Below are 21,659 nucleotides of genomic sequence, written 5' to 3'. Positions count from 1 at the left end.
TATCCACATAAAAAAAGAACAAAGTTTGACTTTTACCCCATATCACGTACAAATAGTAGTAACACACAATGGATCAAAGACCTAAATATAAGACCTAAACATAAGAACTAAAACTATACAAGTCTTAGAAAGAAACATAGGAGGAAATCCTCATGACTTGGATTTAGCATTGGTTCTAGATATGACACCAAAAACATAAGCAACAGAAGAAAAAATAGATAAATTGAAATGCGTCAAAACTAAACACTTTTGAGCATTAAAGGGCCCTATCAAGAGGGTGAAAAGACAACCCCCCCAAATGAAAGAAATATTTGCAACCATGTATCTGATAAGGGTCTAGTACCCAGACCCTTATCAGGGGTGTGCTTATAAAGCACACTTCAGTTCAACAACCCAGTTAAAAGTTGGGCAAAGAATTTGACTACACATTTCTCTAAAGATATTCAAATGACCAATAAGTCCATGATAAGATGCTCAATATCATAAGTCAAGAGGGAAATTCAGGTCAAAACTACAATGAAATAAATACCACCTCACACTCACTAGGTTGGCTATAATAATACTATTTTAAAAATCTTTTTTTTTTTTAATTTATTTGGGAGAGAGAAGGAGAGAGAGAGTGGGGAGAAGGTCAGAGGGAGAAGCGTCACTCCTCGCTGAGTGGGGAGCACAATGCAGGACTCGATCCCGAGACTCCAGGATCATGACCTGAGCTGAAAGTCAGTTGCTTAACCAACTCAGCCACCCAGGTGCCCCTAAAAATCATTTTTAAAGGAAATAAGTGTTGGTGAGGATTTGGAGAAATTGGAACCCTCATAAATTGCTAGTGGGAATGTAAGGGTGCAGCTGCTGTGGAAAACAGTTTGGCATTTAATGATTAGAATTATCATATGACCCAGCAATGCCACTTCAAGTTATATACCCCCAAAGAATTGAAAACAGGTGTTCAAAACAAAACTTGTACATGAGTGTTCCTAGCAGCACTATGCACGAAAGGCAAAAGGTGAAAACAACCCAAATGTCCACCAGTGGATGAATAAGCAAAACGTGATATATTCATACAATGGAATATTATTTAGACATAAAAAAGTAATGAAGTACCGATACATGGTACAACAGGAGTGAACCTTGAAAACATTATGCTAAGTGAGAGAAGCCAGACACAAAATGTCACATACTGTATGATTCCATTTATATATGAAATATCCAGAACATGCGAATTGGTAGATACAGAAGGCAAATTAGTGGTTTTTAGGGATTGGGGAATGGGGGATTGGGAGGAAGGCGATCTCTAAAAGGTACAGGTTTTCTTCTTGAAGTGATAAAAATTGGCTGTGGTGATGGTTGCACCTGTGATTGTACTAAAAAGCAGAATTATATGCTTTAAATAAGTGAGTTGTATGGTCTGTGAATTTTATCTCAGTAAAGCAATTTTTAAAAGACAGGATTTGGGACGCCTGGGTGGCTCAGTTGGTTAAGCCACTGCCTTCGGCTCAGGTCATAATCCCAGGGTCCTGGGATCGAGTCCCATATCGGCCTCCTTGCTCAGTGGGGAAACTGCTTCTCTCTCTGCCTCTGCCTGCCACTTTGCCTGCTTGTGCTCTCTCTCTCTCTCTCTGACAAATAAATAAGTAAAATCTTTAAAAAAAAATAAAAGACAGGATTTGGCAATATCCACTAGGGCTGAACACATGCAAATTCTATGACCCAGCAATCCTGGTCCGAAGTTTGTGTGTATATATATATATATATATATATATCCAGCAATATCTCTAGCAGAAAAGTCTACAGATGTTCATCCAAAAACATACAAGAATATTCATTGTAGCACTTTAAGAAATTGACCTAAAGTGGAAATTCACCATCAGTAGAATAGATAAATTGCAATATATTCAATTAATAAAATGTTAGGCAGCAATGAAAAGAACAAACTACAACTATATGTTAACAATGTAGATGAATCTCAAAAACATAAAACTAAGCAAAAGAAGCCAGACTCAAAAGAGTACACTCTCTGTGGTTCCATTTGTATAAAGTTCAACGTCTGGCATGCCTAATCTATGGAGTTAGAAGTCAGGATACTGTTTACCCTCAGGGGTGTGAGTAATGACTGTTAAGGGAGCACTAAGGGGCATTTGTGAAGCTGGCAATGTTCTATTTCTCAATTTATTCTTTTTTATTTTTTTTTAAGATTTTATTCATTTATCAGATAGAGATCACAAGTAGGCAGAGAGGCAGGCAGAGACAGGTGGGGGTAAGCAGGCTCCCTGCTGAGCAGAGAGCCGGATGCGGGGCTTGATCCCAGGACGCTGGAATCATGACTTGAGCTGAAGGCAGAGGCTTTAACCCACTGAGCCACCCAGGCGCCCCTCTATTTCTCAATTTAGGCATAGATAAGCATTGTACGTTTTCTGAAAATTCATCAGGAATTACACTTAGGACTTGTGTATCTTTATGTCTTTATGTTATACTCTAATAAAAAAGTTTTAAAATTTCAGAATATTTTTTAAAACAGGTTTTTTAAAAAAAGATTTTATTTATTTATTTGAGAGAGAGAGAGAGAGCATGAGCAGGGAGGAGGGATAGAGGAAGAGGGAGAAGCAGGCTCCCCGCTGAGCAAGGAGCCAGATAGATGTAGGACTCGATTCCAGGACCTGGGATCATGACCTGAGCCCAAGGCAGCCACTTAGCCACCTGAGCTACCCAGGTGCCTGAAAACAGGTTTTTAAGTACTAAAAATATTTCTCCTTTTTTTTTTTTTTGCCACTTCCTTTAAATTCTGTAGTTATCACTCTTTTCTATTTTTCAGTATTTTTTTTCCTAACAGTGAGCCATTACTTGCCCATATCAAGCCCATATGCAAAGTAGAAGTGACTCCTCTTCAAGGCACCTTTATTTCTTGCTGTCTGAAATTGTTGAGCTGATTTTGTAATAACAACGTACTTTACTGCCATCTACTGGTAAATTATCACAATAAAGTTATAAATTACAGTGTTTACCAGTAAATAGTTCCCACTTAGATGTGCTGTCCTCTTGCAAGACACAATTCGTCCAACTAAATGTGGTATACTTGTTGTTTGGCACGTTTGTGATGGACCCTGTAGACAGTAGAACGTTCTTTCTTTTTATTCCTGTTTGATATTGTTCTTTTTGTTTCAGTATTTATAATTAATGTATTGCTCAAAGTGGAGGTAATACGTGTCAGGACTGAAAAATTAACAACACATACGGGGGGGCAATATTTTAAGAACTTTAAAATGAACTGTAGCCGTTTCCTAAGCAACTCCTGGTTTATCATCTCTAGCAAAGGTGCTTTCATTCATTCCTAAATTTAGAAGTTGGTTATAGGGGCACCTGGATGGCTCAGTCAGTTAAGCGTCTGACTTATGATCTCAGCTCTGGTCTTGATCTCTGTGAGTTCAAACCTTGCACTGGGCTCCACGCTGGGCATGGAGACTTTATTGAGAAGGATTCTGAGGTAGGTTCTGTCTTGGCACCAAGGAGAAAAGTGCTCTGGTCCACTGGTGATGTCCCTAAATATGGGGGAAGGAGACTGATGAGGAAGAACCAATCCACATCAGGATACAGGTGCAGAAAGGCATTCGGGTTTTGCAAGCAGGTCTTCTGTTCCTATATACCCATGTTTCAGTGGACATTTGTGATTTTTGCTCTTCCCAATTTACAAAGCCCGAGTCCCAAATAGATTATTTATATTGGTGTTTCAATTCGGTGTAGTACAAATGATCAATGTGCTCTAATTGTCATCAGTATACATTGTCTGCAATACCAGTACATCTCACACTTTGCAAGAAGACTCAACACAGATTACACCTTCAACAGCTTTACAATCCTGAGGAAATAGATTCCTTTGTTCGATGGTTTATAACTTCTAGTCTGACAAATACCACTAAATCAAGTCCCTCTAAGTTTGAAAGAGGTTGACTATTCTTCCTCAGGCTAGTGCTATGCAGTCCTTTGAAAGAAAGCAATCCATTTGGAGCTTTGCTGGTCTTTTGAGACTTTTCTCCCCCACTTCCTTTTGTAGATCACCAGTTATCACAAAAGAATATAACTCAGATGTCAGATGTAAGCATAGGGTCTGGAGAAGGAAAAGCAGATTCCACCCTTCCCCCAGCGCATCCTGCTTAGCACATCTCCACAGGTTCACCAACCTGGAAGCTCTCTGAACTTGTCCTTTGTTCGCTTTTATGGAGGCTTCATTACAGAGGCGTGATTGATGAAATCCGTTTGATATTGTTCTTAAAGACATAGTTGAGGTATTCACTGCCAAAGTTTAAGCTCATTTGAACTAACATGTGAAAACAAAAGTTCAATAAATGCTAACCAATTTGTTTATGCCAAAGAACATTTGATTTGCTTTTTCTTTACCCAAGTCTGAATCCAGAACAATCCTGGATGTCTTAGGACCTCTTCTTTTGCTCTAAACATTCTGTGAAATAGCCTTATACCCTCTTAGGACGCCTCTGTGAATCTGGCATTGCTGAAGCCATCATAAGTGGTAGGTATTCTTCTAAAGGTCTTATATCTACTAATTCACTTAATCCTCTACTCCTTATCTGTAAGGTGCCCTTATTATCTGCATCTTACAGATGAGGCAACTGAAGCACAAAAAAGTTCATTTATGTTACAAGTGATGATATTACAAAAATACCTTCTTTGGGGAGCTTACAGTCCATTACAGACACAAAACAAAATAAAAACCATGTAAGGTTTAAGGAACGAACAAAGGGGGACGCCTGTGTGGCTCAGTTGGTTAAGTGTCTGCCTTTGGCTCAGGTCATGATCCCAGAGTCCTGGGATGGAGTCCCACATCAGGCTCCTTTCTTGGCAGGGAACCTGGTTCTCCCTCGGCCTCTGCCTGCTGCTCCCCCTTCCCCCCTCCCCCTCCTCTCTCTCTCTCACTCTCACAAATGAAATCTTTAAAAAAAAAGAAAAAGAAAAAGAAACAAAAGGGGAAATACTTTGGACCCTATTGGACAAGTCATTTTTCTCCTTTTGGTCCCAGTTTCCTCATATGCATAGCAAGAGGGTTGAATTTTCCCAAGGTCACATAGCTAATAAGTGGCAGGGCTAGAATCTGAATTTGGATATTTTGGTTTCAGAGCCTAAACTTGTGATTACTATGCTATATTTAGTGCCAGTTCATGCTCTGTTTCTGTCCCTTTGCTGACTTCCTATAGACAACAAATATTTATGTTGCCTATGCTTCTGCTGTTTGCATTTACAGAATGTGTGGGTGCCCAAGTAGGCTCCTGGATCCTACCTCCCTCCATCCTTTCTAATCCCAGGAAAACTTATGGCCCTCCGTTCAAGGACCTGGATAACAAAGTAAAAATGAGCATAGTGGCTCAAGTTCTGGCATTTTTAAAAATTGTGGTAAAAAATATAATTAATTTCACCATTTTAACTATTTTTTAAAGATTTTATCTATTTATTTCACAGAAAGAGTGAGAGAGAAAGAGAGAGCACGATAGGGCGGAGGGTCAGAGGGAGAAACAGACTCCCTGCTGAGCGGAGTGCTGGACTCAGAGCTCAATCCCAGGACCCTGGGATCATGACCTGAGCTGAAGGCAGCAAAGGCAGCAGCTTAACCCTCTGAGCCACCCAGGTGCCCTGCATTTTGTTTATCATTCATCTGATAGACGTTTGGGTTGCTTCTACCTTTTGGCTCCGGTGAATAATGCTGCTATGAACATGAGTTTAGAAATCTGCTCAGGTCCCTGCTTCTCCTTTTTGGGGGGGGTAAACATCCAGAAGTTGAATTGTTTAATCAATGGTAATTCTATGTTTAACTTTTGAGGAACCTCCAAATTGTTTTCCACAGCTGCTGCACTGTTTACATTCACACCAGCAATGCATAACTGTTCCAATTTCTCCATATCTTTACCAACACTTGACAGTTTCTGGTGTGTATGTGTGTGTGTTTCCTTTTATAATGGCCATCCTAATGGCTGTAAAATGGTCTCATTGTGGTTTTGATTTGCCTTGCCCTCATGACATATGGAACATCTTTTCACATGCTTATAGGCCATTTGTATGTCTTCTTTGGAGAAATGTCTATTCAAGCCCTTGGCCCATTTTTTAATTGGACTTTTATTGATGCTGTTGTTGAGTTTCTAGAATCTTTCAGAGCTTTCTTCCCCTAGAAATTGTGAGACTTGGCGGTTTGTGGATGATGTCATCTCAGCCTCTGGGCTGGCTTCTGGCAGGAACTTTGTCTAACTAGTTTCTCATTCAGTCTTTCAGATTAATTCACTAATCAAGTAACTAATTTTATCATTATCTGAAGAGTCACTCTTTGGCTATGTCAGAGTTCTAGGCTAACATAAAAGAATATACGTGTATATGTCTATATGAAGTTCAAGAATTGTCAAACTTTACCTAAGGTGCTAGAGGTCAAAATAGTGGTGCCTCTGGGAGAGCAAGTATCGACTGGGAGGGGACATATAGGAGGATATAAAAGGGAACTTTCTGGGTTAATAGTTCTATAAATTGATCAGGGTGGTGGCAACACAAGAACACAGATAAAAATTTATCATGCGTATACTTAGGATGTTTGCATTTTGCTGTATGTAAATTATACCTCACTTTAAAAAAAAAGATTTATTTATTTGACAGAGAGACAGTGAGAAAGGGAACACAAGCAGAGAGCCAGAGAGAGGGAGAAGCAGGCTCCCCGTGGAGCAGGGAGCCTGATGCTGGACTTGATCCCAAGACTCTGGGATCATGACCTGAGCAGAAGGCAGACACTTAACGACTGAGCCACCCAGGTGCCCTATACCTCACTTTTTAAAAGTTAAAAGAAAAAGCTTAAAAGTCCCCCCCCCCCACAAGGATCTTGTAAGATCTTTTGTTGTTAATTTCATAGGCTCAAGGACCTGAGATGCCTCCTTGTGGCCCTCTTTATTTTTCTTTGCCCTCTTGGGTCCCTCACCTAACACAGTGTCCAAGATTCACAAACACAACAATTTTTTTTTTTAAAGATTTCATTTATTTATTTGACAGAGAGAGACACAGCAAGAGAGGGAACACAAGCAGGAGGAGTGGAAGAGGGAGAAGCAGGACTCCCATCGAGCAGAGAACCCGATGTGGGGCTAGATCCCAGGACCCTGGGATCATCATGACCCAAGCCGAAGGCAGACCCTTAACGACTGAGCCACCCAGGTGCCCCCGAACACAACAATTTATTGAGCACCTCCCCCGTGTCAGGCACTGTGATATATGCTGAGAAAACGGTGGTAAATAAGATGGATAATGTCTCCCTCCTTTTGGAGTCCACAGTATAGTGGAGAAGACAAGGAATAAACAACATAGTATGTCCTATTGAGGACAAGTAAGAGAACCTGTCTTGGGAATGGTCAGGGAGGGAGTCCTTGAGGTAGTGATTTTGAGCTGGGATCTGAAGGCTGATGAGTTACCTAAGCAGGGAGAGCATATCAGGCAGCAGGATCCACATATTCAAGGGTCCTGAGAAGGGAGGAAGTACAATGTGTGAAGATCACTGTAATTACAGCCCAGAAAGAGAAGAAGAGGGCCCTAAGGTAAGTCTAGAGTTTTGGCAAGGGCAAGAGTAAGACATCTATTTGACCTTTATCTTAAGAGCAATATGAACCATCAAACACTTTTACATTGGGGAGAGAAGTGGTAAACTTTCTGACTTAGAAACATTACTCTGACAGCAGGGAGAAAAAATTGAAGGGGAGCCAGGGAGGATGTGAAAAGGCCTTGGATCACTACTGCAGCAGTCCAAGCACACCATGTAAGCTCAATGGAATGAAAGGACTACAGACTTCTTTCCTTAGATGACACTAGTACGCCTGACCAGTATGCAATCCGTTTACAGTACACTGGCTCATCTTCCATCTTCTGTGATGCTCTTGACAGACTCTATAACTCCCATTTTACAGATGAAAAAGCTGAGGTTCACAGGCAGAAATAGTCACATAGAAATCAGGAGTGAAAACCAGTTCTGAACCCAGGCCTACATGAGAAATATCAATTCCAGTGCTGGGGAGGTGTCCCTACATTTGGGGAAGGAGAAGAGCCACATTCCCTTAAGCTCGCTAGGATGATGGTGATGGGAAAAAGTAGAGAGACTTAAAGGCAAATAATAAAAAAGGCTACAGGTTATCTTTATCACCATTAATGTTATTAGACACTATGTGTCAGGCACTGTGCCAAGTGCTTTCCACGTCTTCCCTCATTTCGTCTCTGCAAACACTACTATTATCCCCATATTTCAGATACGTACACTGAGGCTTCAGAGGGCTCCTATAGGGCCGTGCACTGACTCCGAAGAGGAGCCAAGAGCTACTAATGATATTATAGCTCCAGAGGCGGAGACTCTCCCAAAACCGACACTAAGCTCTGCACCCAAATGAGCGGGCGCGCGCTCCGCCTCGCGCTCTCGGAGACGTTTGGCCACGTGATCAGGGCCCGCCCCCGCCCGCCCCGCCCCCTCCCGCGCTCCCACCCTCTCTCCCTCCCTCCCCCTCCCTCCCCGGCCCGGTCCGGCCCATCCCCCTCCCCACCGGCTCCCTGAGGCCCTGCCGGGTCGGGCTGCGGGCGGCCGGGCGACGGCCGGACTGACGGACGCACGCGAGGACTGACTGACGGACACACGGAGGGCGGCGGGCACGCACGGCCCGGGCCGCTGTTCCAAGGCCCGCCCGGGAGGGCTGGGGCCGCGCTCAGGTGAGGTGACGGCGACGCGGGCCCGTAAGGGGTGGGCCCGCCGGGCGTCTGGGGTCCCGGCCCCGCTGGCTCCGCGGGAAGGAGGCGCCGCCCGGGTCCGGCGCGGGAAAATGGCGCCGGCCGGCAGTGGAACACGGCTCCTGTGCGGGCCCGGCCCGGAGCCGCCCCGCCCGCCGCGCTCGTGTCCCCGTCGCCATGTTGGGGAGCGGGCCCCGGGCCTGCGGGCGGGGGTGCTGGAGGGAGCGGGGGCCGGCCGGGGTTAGGGAGGGTGCGAGACGCGGGGTCTGGGGCGCTGAGGGAGTGCAGGGCTGGCCGGGGTCTGCACAGGGTGGCGCTCCAGGCCCGAGGAACCGGCGGGAGACGACCGTAGGGTCGTGGCCGGGGGTCGAGAAGGGACACTGAGTCCAAACGGAACTGGGGTCAGGGTCCGTGAGACTGGAGGCCAGGACTGGAGTTTGGTTAGGCTATTCGTGTTCAGGACCCCAGGGCAGTCAGGACCCAGAGGGCGTGGGGTCTAAGCTCAGGCTGTCAGAGCCGAGACAGTTCTTTGTGGAGGGTGGGGGGTGGGGGGAGGCTATTGATTAGAAATATTAGAAATGGGGGCCCTTTGGATGCAGGCGCGAGTATCAGATTGGGCAGTTCTCAGAGTCGCCGGCGCCGAATTGCAAAGCCTTATAATTCCACAGAGACTGAGGGCATATGTTCCCCTAGCATATTCTACTCCCTATTGGGAAGAGCAACAGAAAATAGGAAGACTTTGATGAGAAAGTGGGAAAAGGGGGACCGAGGTTTGGGTGTTGGAGCTGGCCAGCAAATGGGGTGTATGGACTGGAACTGGTTGGCAAGAAGAAAGAGCCTCCATCAACTTAGGGAGTTTGTGTGTATCTTTAAAAGGAGGGACCGGGCTGTTTGTGGGCGGTGACCCAAGGTGTCTTCCCAGGAAGGGGACAGCCCACTGTTTTAAGAGCGGGGTCACCTGGGGAGGTCATCAGAAAGGTGGTTTCGAAGCCAGTAAGAATGGTGAAGAGAGATGAATGTGTAAAAACTACAAGAGTCTTAGAGATCATGTAACAATTTCAGATCATGTAGTGATTTTAGCTGAGACATAGAAAGATAAAGATGACTCCTCAAGATCTCCCAAGTTCCTGGCCAGGGAGGTCCTCTGCCTCCTCATTCAACACACTGCCTTAGAGGAATTTGTTAGGTGTGAGAAAAGTGTTAAGGTGAGCTCTGCAACATATATCAATGAACTGTTAATCTCTTCTGTTTTGGTAATTGGTTTGTCAGTAGAAAAACTGAAGGGGGATACCAAAAAAGTGCAGGTAACCAGCTATTTGATCATTTCCAGCCTACCTCCATTTGTGCAAAGAAGTTATCTTCAGGACCCTCTTGACTTCTAACTTTCTAGAGTTGTAAGAGATGCTCCTTCTGTTTTAGGTGTTTACTGTACAGCAAGGGGACACAGAAAGCCAAAAAAGATAACTGTGAACAATGGATGGTTCACACCCAGGATTTCTATCATGATCAAATTTCAGTTAAAAGTTTGATCAAGAGGGGCGCCTGGGTGGCTCAGTGGGTTAAGCCGCTGCCTTAGGCTCGGGTCATGATCTCAGGGTCCTGGGATCGAGTCCCGCATCGGGCTCTCTGCTCAGCAGGAGGCCTGCTTCCCTCTCTCTCTCTCTCTCTGCCTGCCTCTCCGTCTACTTGTGATCTCTCTCTCTGTCAAATAAATAAATAAAAAATCTTTAAAAAAAAAAAAAAAGTTTGATCAAGATAGGGAAGAGTTCGGGGCATCTGGGTGGCTCAGTGGGTTAAAGCCTCTGCCTTCAGCTGGTCACCATCTCAGGGTCCTGGGAGGCTCTTTGCTCAGCCGGGAAACTGCTTCTCCCTTCCCCTCTGCCTGCCTCTCTGCCTACTTGTGATCTCTCTCACTCTCTGTCAAATAAATAAATAAAATCTTAAAAAAAAAATAGGGAAGAGTGCAAAGTTCATATGGGTTATGGAAGAATTCTGAGGGAAACTATGCAAATCAATCATGAAATGGTAGTTCAGGGCTCCCATAAAAGCAACAAGGACTTTCAACAAAAGCTTATGAAGATGCCCATAGCAAGTAAGATTTTCTGTATATGTTCGATGCATATATACCATACATACGTATATAAGGTATCAAGATTCATTTGTCCTGGGATAATGCAGGAAGGCCTTTGTGCAGTGGGCCCCCCTGGCATCTGGTGAAGCTGTTCAGAAAAATAGTAACCCCTCTCAGAATAACATTTTTAATTGAGTAAAACAAAATGCCATGTTATAGAGAAAACCATTATATTGAAATACCGAAATACACAAATTATAAAATAACAATATAGATACTTTATCAATACATTAAGAAATCAGATCTAGGGGCGCCTGGGTGGCTCAGTGGGTTAGGCCGCTGCCTTCGGCTCAGGTCATGATCCCAGGTCCTGGGTTCGAGCCCCACATCGGGCTTTCTGCTCAGCGGGGAGCCTGCTTCCTCCTCTCTCTCTGCCTGCCTCTCTGCCTACTTGTGATTTCTCTCTGTCAAATAAATAAATAAAATCTTTAAAAAAAAAAAAGAAATCAGATCTAGTGATGGGTCTGACAATTACAGTTTTAAACACATGAACATAATACTTTTAGATATCAGTAACAACTGTAATATGATGCAAAGATATCTGTGATAACTGTGACAGTCACAGATAACCACTGATACTAGAGTGGTTTGTTGCCTATAACTCATATTTGAAGAAAATGGTAACTTTCAGTTAGAAGTTAGTGAATAGGGGCGCCTGGGTGGCTCAGTGGGTTAAAGCCTCTGCTTTTGGCTCAGGTCATGATCCCGGCTCTGCTCAGCAGGGAGCCTGCTTCCCCCTCTCTCTCTGCCTGCCTTTCTGCCTACTTGTGATCTCTCTCTGTCAAATAAATAAATAAAATCTTAAAAAAAAAAAAAGTTAGTGAATATAAAAAGTTTTGTTCTGGTTTTTTCCTATCCAAGTTCATAGACCCCTCTGAATTCTATCTGTGGATTTCCATCTGTGAACCTCAAGTTAAGAAACCCTACTTTTACCACCAAGCATATCTTCCATTCAGCGGATATTTACTGTGCGCTAAGATATGTCACACATTACGCCGGGCTGTGAGGATTCAAAGTTCTTTAAGACGGGGTCTTTTCACGTTAGATATTCAGTCTCATGAGAGAAATGAGCATATTAACAATGATAGTTCAGGATGAATACCAAAGCAGTATCAAAGGTTGAAAAAACACAGAAGTGGGCACAACTCAGGTTTAGGAGTCAGGGAAGGTTTTGTGAAAGGGTGATACTTGAGAAATGTCCTGAAAGGTGGAGGAGTTTGCCAGTTGGAGAGTTGGAGAAAAGAGCTTTACAGGTAAAGTTATGCACTTCAGGTGATACAGTTGAATGTGGCGGGAGCATAATATGTGTGCGGAAAAAGTGGTCAGGGATGAGATGGAACTGTTGTTCAGAACCTGGCTGCGAAGGACTTTGCTAAGGAGTTTGGACTGAATCTTTAGCTGATAGGGAGGCATTCATGCTGTCCAAGGAAGAAGAGTGTATGATTTGGTTTAATTTTTAGGAAATAAATGGATGTTCTTTGAATGGAGGGTGGACTGGAGAGCAGGGAAGGAGTAATGAAGGCCTAGTCAAGACAGAGGCTGTGAGCTTTGAACAAAGTTAGAATTTTCAGGTGTTGATAATTGACATTGCACATGGCAAGAGAAAAAGAATATTTTGGATTATTGATTTGGGATGGTGGCTGTCAAAGAGGTTGTAAAAAGGGTGAAAGGAAAATGAAGCGATAATTGTCACAAATCAGGGAGAAGTTTTTTGGGTTAGAGTAGTAGACTTGGAAACCATTGCACAGCTGTCAAGCATGGTGTAGTTTTCACTTAAGGAAATCAGAGGTAAGTGTCAGCAGATATATAAAGCAGGGAAAGGGGTGCCTGGTTGGCTCAGTAGATTAAGAGATTAAACGTCTGCCTTTGGCTCAGGTCATGATCTCAGGGTCCTGGGATCGTGCCCCACGTCAGCTCCCTGCTCAGTGGGAGTCTGCTTCTCCCTCTCCCCCTGCTTGTGCTCACTCTCACTTACTCTCTCTCTCTCAAATAAATAAAATCTTTAAAAAAAGAAAATTTCCAATTAAAAAAATAAAAAGCAGGGGAAGTAGGGAATGTAGAAAAATTACAGCTATCTGTGTCAGAGATCAGCAAACTCCGGGGCATGTCAAATTTGGCCCACCACCTCTTCAGGTAAAAAAAGTTTTATTGCAGCATAGGCACAGTTACTCATTTACGTATTGTCTTTAGCTGCTTTCACACCACCAATGGCAGAGTTGAGTAGTTTTAGAGAGAAGATATACAATTCACAAAGCTGAAAATATTTACTCTCTGGCCCTTTACTAAAGATGCTTGCCAATCTGATCAGTGTCTGAGGATTAGATGTTCAGCTTCTGGTTTGCCATCTAGTTCCTATAAAATGGAGAATAAGCATCTTGGCTTTGTCCTTCTGGCTGGGTCCTCCATGCTCTGTGTATCTGCAGTATGACATAGAGCCCTGAATATTTTATATTGGTCAGCGATGCCAGGGTCTGTTCTGGGGTCTGCTGTGTGGCAGCTGTGGTAGTGACAGGTTTTCGCAGCTTAGACCATGCTGGGGCTTTTTTTTTTTTTTTTTTTTTTGCCATTTTTCTGTTGAGTTGTCTTTTTCAAAAGATGTCTTTATGTTTTCTCACTTGTAATCCTTTGTTGGTTATGTGTGTTATAGATATAATTTCCCAGGTTGTTAATCTTTTAAATATCTTTTTCTCTTACTAAAAGAAGTTGTGAATTTTAACAAAGTCAAATCTATCAATCTTTTCCTCCCCCAAGATTTTGCAGTTATTCTTTATCTTCTTGAATCTCTACTGTTCTGCCTTCGATGTTTAGATCTCTTATTACTATGTCATGTGAGGTATGGTCCAGTTTCATTTTTTTTGTGTGTATAACCAATTATCCCAGCACTGTTTGTTGAATGGCACTTTGTTTTCAAATTATGTGCACTTTTTGGAGTCTGACTAGGGTCCTAATTCTAGCTCTGCTGCTTGCTAATTATGTGACCTTGGACAATTGTGGAAACTCTTTGTGGCTCAGGTTCCTTGGCTTTTATTTTATGTATGTATGTATGAATATATGTATTACGTACCTGTGTATGTATGTATGTAGTTAGCTCTCCAGCCAGCCCAACATGGGACTTGAACTCACCACTGCAAGATCAAGAGTCGTATGCTCTACCTACTGAGACAGCCAGATGTCCCAGGTTTCCTCAGCTTTTAAAATGGATAATAGTATTTATCTCATAGGGTTGTGAGGAGTAAGTGAGTTAATTCATGTAACGTGTCGAACAGTGTGGCACCTAGGAGATGCTGAATGCTGTTAGCTTATATTTAGCATATTGTTCATTTCCGACATCCAGCACCTGACACAGTGTAGGGGCTCAACATATTCAACACAGTTGTCTGTTTAGTTTGGTTTTCAGATCAAAACAGAATGGTTGCAAGAGGTAAACTGTGTGTTACAGGAGGTGCTTCCAGTTGCTGCAGTTTTAGCTGCTGCTTCAGACTTTCTGCTGGGATGGAACTCCTCCTACCCCATCACTTCTTTTGCAGAGAACTTCTGTAACAGAGGCTGCAAACCAGCAGTCTGTGGTTGGATTTGACCTGCAGACATGTTTTGTTTGGCTCAAATGTCCACAGATTTCTGACTTACCTTGAAAATTTGGAAGCTCTATCGACACCAAACTCATATTCTCTCATAGCTAAAGCTAAAGCTAAAGCTTTTAGGTATGATGGGTGTTTGTTTCCTAATGCTCTGCAGTCCTCATTATTTTCTTGTTTTGCTTATTTACTTTTATTACTCTGTAGGCATTTGATTTTCTGGTTCTTACTTCACTGAGGTTTTAAATATTATCTCTTCTAACCCAATAAATGATATGTTGGGATAAGGGTCAGATTGGCAGAAATTGGCAGATGAGTTTGTGGGCAAGTAAAAACCAAAGGCTATTTCTAAGGATGAGTCATTCTTGATCATAATGAATAAAATGATAATTGAAATTAAAAGATGAGATGAAATTCATTTCAAATCACTGAATATTTAGGCATCTACTATGTGCTGGGTACATTAGAAATTACCACATTGGTCGTAGAAAAGAAAACTAGCTGGCCAGCTTTATGAAACATTTCAGAAGAGATCTTTTAATTGTGATGTGGAGCTGTTTTCTAAGAGAATGGTTGGATGAGAGGAGGGAAAAACAGGAATTCATTCATTTGCGAAACATTTATCGAGCCCTACCCTGTGTATTAGGCCAGAACTCCCCAGGATACAAAGATGATTCTAGTTAAAGTGTCATGTGGGTTAGAGGTAATATGTTATGGAGCTGGAATATCAGAGAATGGTACCTGAAAGAGGTGGCCTTTAGTGGAGCTGCCAAGAATGGTGTAGAGAGGGGAGCCTGGGTGGCTCAGTGGGTTAAAGCCTCTGCCTTCAGCTCAGGTCATGATCCCAGCCAGGGTCCTGGGATCGAGCCCCATATCGGGTCTCTGCCCGGCAGGGAGCCTGCTTCCTCCTCTCTCTCTCTCTCTCTCTCTCTCTGCCTGTCTCTCTGCCTACTTGTGATCTCTGTCTGTCAAATAAATAAATAAAATCTTTAAAAAAAAAAAAAAGAATGGTGTAGAGATGTGCATTTAGGAAATAGTAAATAGTCCAGTTTGGCTGCAGAACAGGATTTTTACAGGGCTGTGGTTGGAGGTCAGGCTGGAAATGGATATTGAACAACAATAGCAATAATGATAGTAGTAGCTCACATTTTTTGCATGTTTACAATTTGCTGGATAACTTCCCAAGCATTTTTTTTTTTTACTTCTTTATTTATTTGACACAGAGACAACTAGTGAGGGAACACAAGCAGGGTGAGTAGTAGAAGGAGAAGCAGGCTTCCTGCTGAGCGGGGAGCCTGATATGGGGCTCAGTCCCGGGACACTGGGATCATGACCTGAGCCGAAGGCAGACACTTAACAACTGAGCCACCCAGGCACCCCTTTCCAAGCATTTAATTAGTATTTCTTTTAATCCTCACAACAACCCTGTGAGATAGGGCACTAATTTTTATACCTTTTTACAGTTAAACTGAGGAAAAGAGCTAACATTTGCTGGGGAAAGAATTTGAGTCCATGCAGTCTAATTCCAAGGCCTGTGTTAGTCTTTGTATGCTATACAAGTGAATCAGGGAAGGCTTTGAATCCTTTTCAGTTCTGGGCTGGGAAGTTTGAACTTGATCGACTAAGTAATGGGAGTCATCAAAAGTTTTTAGCCATACAGTGACATAATGAGATCTGTACCTTAAGAAAGTAAGCCTGCTAGTGAATGTAGGAGCAGCATGAGAAAGAAGAAATGTGGAACTAGTTTACTCTTTTCCTCCTTGCTAGATTTAGTGCTCCTTCAGAACTGACCCTATGTCTCTTTGTCCCTCTCTTCCTTCAGCTCCATTATCTACCTATTGTGTTGTCCGGCACATTTATTTTAAAAAATGTAATCTTTTTCTACATCACTTTATTCTAAAAAGGACTTGAAGTGGCTGCCTAGGAGCTCAGTATTTGCTAATCATTAATAATCATTAATCATTATTAAATAAATCTTTAATAAATGACTAGAGATATAGGTAGATGTGTACATTAAGGGAGTATTGTGGCTTTGTTGGAGGGAGTAACATAGTCCTAGAATTTGGTGAAATGAAGGGGAAATGAAGATATGATGGTCAAAGCATATAAACTTCAGTTGTAAGATGAGTAACTTCTGGGGGTCTAGAGTACAAGATGGTGACTATAGTTAACAATAATGTATTAAAGACTAGAAAGTTGCTGAAAGAGTAGATTAGATCTTAAATGTTCTTGCTACACACCCAAAGAGAAAGAAAAAGTAATTATATGAAGTGATGGATGTGTTAACTAAATTTATTGTGGTGATTTTGCAGTGTATATGTGTATCCGTCTCATTGTACACTTTAAACTAACACAATGCTATATGTTGATTGTATCTCAATAAAGCCAGGGGAAAAAAATCTTTGTCACTAATAATATTAATGATCACCAAATTCAGAGGGCATTCATACTTTAAATAGATATATAAGTTTGTATTTAACATTAACCAGCTACAGCCATCACTCCTGCCCCCTCCCAACCCAACACACACAGAAAGGCAACAAAAGCTTCCATTAGCTGGCACTTTTACCACTATTGAACCTGTTGGATATGAGTTCTATAATACCATTATGTATATTTTCTAAAGACCAGACAGCAGCAGTTTCTCACAGGAAGAAATAGTTGCAAATTTGTGAATCAGATCTTGTTTTGGATTTTACAGAAGGAAATTGTTCATTAAATGAAGTCTCTTGTAATTTTAAATATTATGTGGAAGTAAGACTGTGTCCCTACTATAAAATACAGACTTAAAAAGTTCAAACACGGGGCACGTGGGTGGTTCAGTCGGTTAAGCATCTGCCTTCGGCTCAGGTCATGATCCCGGGATCCTGGGATCAAGTCCCACAAGGGGCTCCCTCTTCAGTGGGGAGCCTGCTTCCCCCTCTCCCTCTGCCTGCCTCTCTGCCTACTTGTGCTCTTTCTCCCTCTGTCAAATAAATAAATAAAATCTTAAAAAAAAAAAAAAAGTTCAAACACTTGGAGAAATCAAAGACATTGTGGTTAACCACCAAATGCTAGTATAGGTGAGAAGATTTTAGGTAAACCAGCATCTGACTAGACTTAGTAAGAGACCAATCAATAGACCCAAATAATGGATTTGTTAAATAAATATTCTTTCCCATTGTGGATATTAAGTATAATATAAGCAGTATGTGCATCTACCTGTATGCACATGTCTGTGTGAAATACATTGGTATACCTGGTATAAGTCTGAATCTAGGAATGCTTCCTAAAAAGAATGAGCCTTCAGCTGAGTTCTTTTATTTTATTTTTTTTTAATTTTTTTTTTTTTAAGATTTTTGTTTATTTATTTGACAGAGAGAAATCACAAGTAGGCAGAGAGGCAGGCAGAGAGGCAGGCAGAGAGGAGGAAGCAGGCTCCCTGCTGAGCAGAAAGCCCGATGCGGGGCTCGAACCCAGGACCTGGGATCATGACCCGAGGCGAAGGCAGCGGCTCAACCCACTGAGCCACCCAGGCGCCCCCAGCTGAGTTCTTTTAGATTGTATTCAGCTCTTTAGTATGTGTGGAGATGACTCATTCAGAAGCATTGCAATCAGAATAATTAAGTGTGGAGGAAAATGTGATTATGATAGTATATATTGACTGCCTATCAGTGTTGAGGGGTATATCCAGTTGGTGAGTAATTAGTTTCTGCCTTCCAGGAAACTAATTCATCTGGGAAAGTGGTAGGAACATAAATGAAAAGGGGGGTGGGGAGCATAAATGTTTTAAATGCGCTGTAAATGCAATGGAAATTAAAGAGAGAGAGTTCTACTACCAGTTGGAGGATCAGGGGAGGCTTCATGGAAATGCTGGTATATTTCCTAGGGCTGCTATAATAAACTACCATAAGCTGGGTGACTTAAAACAACAAAAATTTATTCTCTTACAGTTATTGACACTGGAACCTGAATTCAGGGTGTCAGCAGGGCCATGTTCTCTCTGAGACTTAGGGTAGAATCCTTCCTTGCCTCTTCCTAGCTTCCATCAGTTCTTGACATTTATTTTCTTCTTCTTCTTCTTCTTTTTTTTTTTTTTTTTAAAGATTTTCATTTATTTATTTGAGAGAGAGAGAGAATGAGCAGGGCAAGGCGCAGAGGGACAAGCAGACTCCCTGCTCTGCGGGGGCATTGAGGGGAGATGAAGCCAGAGTAGTTTGTTGGGGCCCTAGATGCCAGATCTAGGACATTCAAATGTTGCTGAGTGGGTAGTATGTGGGAACAGGATGGTACTGCAGAATTTTGAAATAAGGTGGGTAACTGATTCAAGCTTTGGATAGCTAATTCAAGCTTTAAGGAGATTCTCTAACCTAGTGATCATGGATAAGTAGACACCCCAAAGAAAAACAGATGGTTGTTGATTTCACACACTGAGCCTCTCTCATTTGCCAATTCCCGTAACTTTTCACCAGGACAGTCAGGGAATCCCTCTTATGTAAAAAGCAGCGCTTGAAAAACACCACAACAAACAACTTTGAGGGTTCTTTAGCCTCTTGGTCTGTCATCCATGGACATTGAGATACATCAGTTTTTTAGGATCTCTATTCAGAAGCCTCTCCATGGATTTCAGTATTAATAGTCATATTGCTCTTCATTTTTTTTCAAAATTTTCTTCAAAATCACCTCTTTTCCATCCTTTTTTTTAATCTCTTGATTTTTCTCAGAACTCTCTTCAGTCTTTCCGTATCTTTTCTAAACATCTGACTAATCGAAAGGATTGAGAAAGATTGTGTACTGTCCAAGCCAATGCTACACTTTTTTTCTATGTCCTTAAAAAAAAAATTTTTTTTTTTTTTAAAATTTTACGTAGGCTCCATGTCTAGTACGGGGCTTGAGCTCACAGCCCTGAGATCAAAAACTGCATGCTCCACCAACTAAACCAGCCAGGTGCCCCTTTTCTTCGTCCTTTTAGTGATAGTTATGTTGACTTTTGTCCACAATAGGACTTTATTCAAATTTTGAATGCCCACTCAAACTGTGGTCAACAGCAGAGCTCAGGTGCTTTTTCTTATTTGTCTCTAGGCAGTTCTTCCTGATTGTGTATTTGCATTGTTCTATATTCTCTAAGAATATGTGTCCTCATGAAATTTTTAAAATTGTGTTTAAATATTACAAACAAAAAACTTTCTAGTCATTAGCATATGGATACAGTCTTACAAGTTTAATTCATAGTTTTTTTTTTAATAGTTTTTTCCTTTGGCAATATATTGAGGTACTTTTCCACATGTTTATATACTTACTTTTATTGGATACACAATAACCAAAGTTTAAGTACTCTGTTTATTTGGCATTTGGGTGATTTCCATTTTGTTTTTAATTTTGGTTTGCAATTCTCAATTATACTGCTGTAACATGTTATTATAAAGGTTTTTTCCCTCAATTTTTTTTCTTAGAATATAGCCTCTAAAATTATACAGTTTGGTTTGAGGATAATCACTTTTTAGCTATCTTATCAGTTTATTCTTTAGAATAACTACCAGTTTATATTGCCACTAGCTACTAGTTATTATTGGATTTTATATATTTTTTCTTCCGGTATAATATGTGGATTTTAAAAATATTTTAAGTGTTTTATTATGAAAATTTTCAAATATACAAAACAACCCTGAAACTGTAGAATAAACTCCTTTCTACCCACCACCTATTTTTAATGTGTAGTCATATGCATAACAAAATACTTATTATGTTAAACCTTTTAAAAATAAAGACATCATGAAACTATGCCTTTAAACATCTTAGCATGCATCTCTTTCAAATACATTCTTCTGCATAATCACAATACTATTGTCACACCTAGCAAATTATCAGTAATTCCTTGATATTATCTAACATTAAGTCTGTATTTAAGTTTCCCTCACTGTCTCCAAAATGACTTTTGTAGCTGACTTATTCAAGTGGGATCAAATTTAAGGACCGTGCTTGCATTTGCATGTTATTATTTATGTAGTTGTAGTCTTTTTAAAATCTGAAACAGTTTTCAGTCCTTGTCTGCTTTCTTACCTTCTAAAATTCTTTTCATGGGCATTGATTTGTTGGGACTAGAGCAGTTTTAATGTCCTACACTCTGGATTTTTCTGATATTTTCTTAGTGATATTTATTCCTTTATTACTTATATCTGCCTAAACTGGAAGGTTCAAAGACTTGATTAGATACTAGCTGAACATTTTGGCAAAAATACTTAAATACCCCATATCACAGGTACACAGATGTCTAGTTGTCCCACTATTGATGATAACTTTGACCACAGGTTTAAGGTTGTGACTTCCAGATCTATTGTGAAGTTGCATTTTTTTCTTCTCTGACTAGCAAATATATTTTTTACTTTTATTAAGATGAGTATTTTTTAAATCTTCTTTGAGCTAGTTTTTCATATAATTTGACCATTTGTTCAGTGTAGATTTGATATTTTCCTTTCTGCATAGTGTGTTTAAAAATTTTATTTAGTGTAACAGTGAGTTGTTACAATAGATAAATTTCAAGTTTCAAAATATAGCTGAAATCCAATATAATTTAACCAAAAAAGATACAGATTGTAAATATAAAATAGGGGACATTTCTTTGATGAGATTTTGTGATGAGACATGTTTCCTTTTTTAAAAAACATTCTAGGGGGGACGCCTGGGTGGCTCAGTTGGTTAAGCAGCTGCCTTCAGCTCGGGTCATGATCCCAGTATCCTGGGATCGAGTCCCACATCGGGCTCCTTGCTTGGCAGGGAGCCTGCTTCTCCCTCTGCCTCTGCCTGCCACTCTGTCTGCCTGTGCTCACTCTCGCTCCTCTCTCTCTGACAAATAAATAAATAAAATCTTAAAAAAAAAAAAAAAAAACATTCTAGGGGCGTCTGGGTGGCTCAGTGGGTTAAAGCCTCTGCCTTCAGCTCAGGTCATGATCCCGGGGTCCTGGGATCTAGCCCTGCATCAGGTTCTCTGCTTAGCAGGGAGCCTGCTTCCCTTCCTCTCTCTCTGCCTGCCTCTCTGCCTACTTGTGATTTCTGTCAACTAAATAAATAAAACCTTAAAAAATAAAATAAAAAACATTCGAAGCAGAGAAACCTAAAAAACATAAGGCTCTTGTATCAACAATTTCTTTCATGTTTCTTTTTGAAATGGCGGTAGATCTCAAATTCATAAAAGTTGGATTTACATTTGTTTTATATACCCACCCAAAAAGCACCCAGAATGT

At 41.3% G+C, this 21,659-nt stretch overlaps 1 protein-coding gene across 8 annotated transcripts in view; it reads left to right on the top strand.

Moving 5' to 3' along the window:
- The first annotated feature begins 8,492 nt into the window (after nucleotides 1–8,492).
- NCOA6 (nuclear receptor coactivator 6) overlaps nucleotides 8,493–21,659 on the top strand; it is a 105,874-nt gene continuing 92,707 nt past the window's right edge. For 4 of the 8 annotated variants that reach the window (XM_047746552.1, XM_047746551.1, XM_047746554.1 and 1 more), the window contains exon 1: nucleotides 8,493–8,715. The gene's annotated coding sequence lies outside the window, so the exon portion shown is untranslated. Of the gene's footprint in view, nucleotides 8,716–9,795; nucleotides 9,939–21,659 lie in introns of all 8 variants that reach the window. The other 4 variants (XM_047746548.1, XM_047746553.1, XM_047746546.1 and 1 more) reach the window with 2 other exon arrangements.

The sequence above is a fragment of the Lutra lutra genome, chromosome 9 (genome assembly GCF_902655055.1).
Source record: "Lutra lutra chromosome 9, mLutLut1.2, whole genome shotgun sequence".
Lineage (NCBI taxonomy): Eukaryota > Metazoa > Chordata > Mammalia > Carnivora > Mustelidae > Lutra > Lutra lutra.
Note: the sequence above shows the minus strand (reverse complement) of the source record. Positions and strands in the feature narration are given on the sequence as shown.